Here is a 4,807-nt window from a genome sequence, read left to right as displayed (position 1 = left end):
AGTGAGCCAAGATCGCGCCACTGCACTCCAGCCTGGGCGACAGAGTGAGATTCCGTCTCAAAAAAAAAAAAAAAACAAAAATGCACGTATGGAGGTCAGGAGATCAAGACCATCCCAGCTAACACGGTGAAACCCGGTCTCTACTAAAAATACAAAAAAAAAAAAATTAGCCAGGTGTGGTGGCATGCACCTGTAGTCCCAGCTACTTAGGAGGCTGAGGCAGGAGAATCGCTTGAACCTGGGAAGCAGAGGTTGCAGTGAGCTGAGATCGCACCACTGCACTCCATCCTGGGCGACAGAGGGAGACTCCGTATGAAAAAAAATAATGCATGTGTGTATACACATACACATATTCACTCAAATTGGGTATGAGTCAAACCACTGCTCTTTCTCAAAAGGCCTTCTGTATTCTCAAAATAAAAAACTTGGGGCCAGGCGCAGTGGCTCACGTCTGTAATCCCAGCACTTTGGGAAGCAGAGGTGGGCGGATCACTTGAGGCCAGTTCAAGACCATCCTGGTCAACGTGACAAAACCCCGTCTCTACTAAAAATACAAAAATTAGCCAGGCGTGGGGTTGGGCACCTATAATCCCAGCTACTCAGCTCAGGAGGCCGAGGCAGGAGAATCGCTTGAGCCCAGGGTGGGTGGGGAGGGCTTGCGCAGAGGCTGCAGTGAGCTAAGATCATTGGGCCATTGCACTCCAGCCTGGGCGACAGAGCAAGACTCCGTCTCAGAAAAAAAAGAAAAAGAAAAAAAAAGAAACTATTTTGTTCAAATGGAATTAATCTTACAGCTGAGAGTACATCTCAGACTTCTCCGTATTTTACCAGAAAGAAAAACAGAGCTTGAAAAGAAATATCACAGGCAGTTTAATAGCCTCTCCTATCAATCTCAAATTGTTTATTAGTTTGTGGAAATCATGATGAAAAGCAAATTTTTCTGAGATACTTCTATATCTGAACATTATTTCTTCAGCAAGCATTCAACAATTCTTGTTTCTATTCTTCTCTTTTCTAATTCAATTCTGTTTGGTTTCTAAGTTAAGAAGTGTGTTTCATTTGCATAAATGGTAACTATTCTGAGATACTATTCATAACTATACATTTGAATTCTGTAAAGTACCATTCATAACTTCAAACAGAATGGGGAAAAACACTCATTCAACTTTACCTTAATGGTGACTAAGACATGAATGATTATAATGTTATATTGTATAGAGTTGGCCAAAAGAGAATTAAGTCTTCAAATGTTACCACTACCTTGTCATTAATTTATGAATGCCCAGAGGAACCAAGGACCACTGCCTTGACCAAACCACCTGTCACAAAAAATACTGAGCTTAGAAAAGCATGCCCATTCTAAACATGCTTTTTGGAGTTATGAAGTGTCTGTGCAGGGACATCAAGAGATACATCTTAGCCATGAAGCTCAAAAATTAGCAAAGAATCCTGACAAGTTCTGGCAAGTTCTTTATATAAGCAATGCTGGTTATCCTTTAGGTGTTCAACTTTTCAGCTATGAGTTTTTCTGAGAAAGTCTTTCATGCAAGGTAGGTAATAATATTCCAGTAGTTCTTTACTCCATCTAATCTTAATCAGTGGTAGAAATTAAATTTACATAGATCTGCATAAATAATTCAGCTGTCTGCCCTGCTCTAATATATTTAAACCAAATAAAATAAAATTTGAACAGAATAAAAATAATGGGGCTATTTTTAAGTGGTCACCTCCTGATTTTTCTCCTTTTCTTATCCAAAATCAGAGACAGGAACTGCATAACCAGAAAGAAGGAGAAAAAGGAGAACATGCACTTAAGGACATCTATAATCACTTTCCTCTATTGTTCTACCACTTCTACCCGTATTGATACAGTAGCTCTCAACAGGGGGAAATCTATCCCCCCAGGATAAAAGAGACAATATCTGGATACATTTCTGGTTATCACAACTGGGGCAGGGGGGTGCTACTGGCATCCAGTCATCCAGTGAGTAGAGACCAGGGATGCTGCTTAAGTATTCCTGGTCTGACCATGAAATGGAAGAGGAGCACACAACAATGAAGCAGAATACAGAGGCCATAATTAAAGCATTATTAGCATCTCATGCCTGTAATCCCAGTACTTTGGAAGGCCAAAGTGGGCAAATCACTTGAGGTCAAGAGTCCAAGATTAGCCTGGTCAACATGGTGAAACCCCGTCTCTACTAAAAATACAAAATTAGGCCTGGTGTAGTGGCTCACGCCTGTAATCCCAGCAATTTCGGAGACTGAGGCGGGCAGATCACCTGAGGTCAGGCGTTCAAGAACAGCCTGACCAACACAGTGAAACCCGTCTCTACTAAAAACACAAAAATTAGCCAGGCGTGGTGTCACATGCCTGTAATCCCAGCTACTCGAGAGGCTGAGGCAGGAGACTCGCCTTGAACCTGGAAGGCAGAAGTTGCAGTAAGCCGAGATCGTGCCATTGTTCCACCCTGGGCAGCAAGAGCAAAACTCCATCCCGGAAAAAAAAACAAAAAAACAAAATTAGCCAGGCATGGTGGTGCGTACCTATAATCCCAGCTGCTACTAGAGAGGCTGAGGCAGTAGAATCCCTTGAACGCGGGAGGCAGAGGTTACAGTGAGCCGAGATCACGCCACCACACTCCAGTATGGGCGGCAGAGTGAGATTCCATCTCAAACAACAACAAAAAAAAGGGGGTCAGGGGTCTGGGCATGGTGGCTTATGCTTATGCCTGTAATCCCAGCACTTTAGGGGGCTCAGGCAGCAGGATGGCTTGAGCTCAGTTTAAGACCAGCCTGGGCAACATAGTGAGATCTTATCTCTAAAAAAATCTTAAAAATTAGGTGGGCATGGTAGCGCGCACCTGTAGTCTCAGCTATTTGAGAGGCTAAGGCAAGAGGAGGACTGCTTGAGCGTAGGTTAAGGCTGCAGTGAATGAGCTGTGATACTGCCACTGCACTCAAGCCAGGGCAACAGACTGAGACCCTGTCTCAAATAATAACAATAATAATTTTTCCCATTCCCAAGTCCAATCATACTCCTGCAACTCTGGATACAGATTCTCACCCCTTGTATCTCCAAGACAGTGAAGGTACCATTCTTAGGAACTATGGAGCCACCCCAAGTAGGCAGATGAATTCAGGCCCTCAAACCAGGCAGCTACTTGGTTTCTTAAAGGACAGAATTCCACAAATCCATGCTGTCATGGGGCTTTCTTCTAAAGAGAAAAAATAATTTTTCATCCTCCAACAATACCAGTCCATCTTACTCTACAGTAGAGATGTCCGAGAAAACTAAGAGTAGCCTGAGTTATTGAAAATGTGCTAGTAGAGGCCCTTGGCCATTTAAAGAAACCACCCAAATTCATATGGCTGGTAAACAGAAGTTTCTCATATAGCATACACTTAAAATAAAAATACTCAAAATTAAATGTATTTTAGTAAACTCCTTACACCAAGATGTGCAAATTGTGGAAGCTTCATAAATTAAAAGTAAACAAAAATTTGACCCAAATCCCATCCACAGTTTTTACCTCATACTATCTAGGCTGGGTGCAGTGGCTCACACCTGTAATCCCAGCACTTTGGGAGGCCGAGGCAGGCGGATCACGAGGTCAGGAGATCAAGACCATCCTGGCTAACAAGGTGAAACCCCGTCTCTACTAAAAAGAGACGCATGGTGCATGCGTGCGGCACCTGTAGTCCCAGCTAAAAGGTGCATGGTGGCGGCACCTGTAGTCCCAGCTGCTCGGGAGGCTGAGGCAGGAGAATGGCGTGAACCCGGGAGGTGGAGGTTGCAGTGAGCTGAGATCATGCCGCTACACTCCAGTCTGGACGACAGAGCGAGACTCCGTCTCAAAAAAAAAAAGAATACTCTAAAGGAAAAAAATCAGCTTTAAAATTTGGCAAACACAGCCACGCGCAGTGGCTAATGCCTGTAATCCCAGCACTTTGGGAGGCCGAGGTGGGTGGATCACCTGAGGTCAAGAATTTGAGACCAGTCTGGCCAACTTGGAGAATACAAAAATTAGCCGGGCGTGGTGGCAGACGCCTGTAATCCCAGCTACTCAGGAGGCTGAGGCAGGAGAATCATTTGAACCCAAGAGGCAGAGGTTGCAATGAGCCGAGACTGCACCATTGTACTCCAGCCTGGGCAACAAGAGCGAAACTCCGTCTCAAAAAAAAAAAATTGGCAAACATGAATCTACAGATCTGCATTTGATTTGTTTTTCTCTGAATTATATGCAAAAAGTACAATTCTCTTAAATGCTACACAAAAAAATGATGAGCAAAGACCCTACAAATTACTATTTAAATAAGAGGTGGGGGCAGGGCGTGAAGTCTCACACCTGTAATCTCAACACTCTGGGAGGTCAAGGTGGGAAGAACACTTGAGGCCAGAAGTTTGAGACCAGCCTGGGCAACATTTCGAAAGCCCATCTCTACTGTTTAAAAAAAGAAAAGAAAAAAAAAATTTAAAATTAAAAATAAAAGAGGTGGAGGGTGTCATTCTAACATTTCAGAGACCAGTGAAGATATTAAAAGATAAATTGTAGTACTTAAGGAAAAATGCTTATCAGGCACATTTTAATCACAGTAAGATTTCTGTATGACAGAAACAAAAAAAGGTGTCTTCTATGGAATATTATTTTTAGGACCTATGACTTTGAAATTAGCTGGGCTATACAATATTTTTCCTTGTAACTGCTCTTGTTATCACATAATTTTCTTTGTTTTTTTGAGACAGAGCCTCCCTCTGTCTCCCAGGCTAGAGTGCAGTGGTATGATCTCAGCTCACTGCAACCTC

The 4,807-nt window shown here is 43.0% G+C and overlaps 1 protein-coding gene and 1 pseudogene across 3 annotated transcripts in view; one reads left to right on the top strand and one right to left on the bottom strand.

Annotated features, from left to right (window-relative positions):
- LOC105521459 overlaps positions 1 to 4,807 on the top strand; it is a 15,075-nt pseudogene that overhangs the window by 5,888 nt on the left and 4,380 nt on the right.
- WASF2 (WAS protein family, member 2) overlaps positions 1 to 4,807 on the bottom strand; it is a 104,595-nt gene that overhangs the window by 95,580 nt on the left and 4,208 nt on the right. The window contains exon 2 of one of the 3 annotated variants that reach the window (XM_011955560.1): positions 4,350 to 4,445. The exons of the other annotated variants lie outside the window; for them this stretch is intronic. The gene's annotated coding sequence lies outside the window, so the exon portion shown is untranslated. The remainder of the gene's footprint in view (positions 1 to 4,349; positions 4,446 to 4,807) is intronic. 3 annotated transcript variants of the gene reach the window in all.

Source organism: Colobus angolensis, unplaced genomic scaffold (assembly GCF_000951035.1).
Source record: "Colobus angolensis palliatus isolate OR3802 unplaced genomic scaffold, Cang.pa_1.0 Scaffold4, whole genome shotgun sequence".
Lineage (NCBI taxonomy): Eukaryota > Metazoa > Chordata > Mammalia > Primates > Cercopithecidae > Colobus > Colobus angolensis.
The sequence above is the reverse complement of the archived record's forward strand: the minus strand, read 5'-3'. Positions and strand labels throughout refer to the sequence as shown.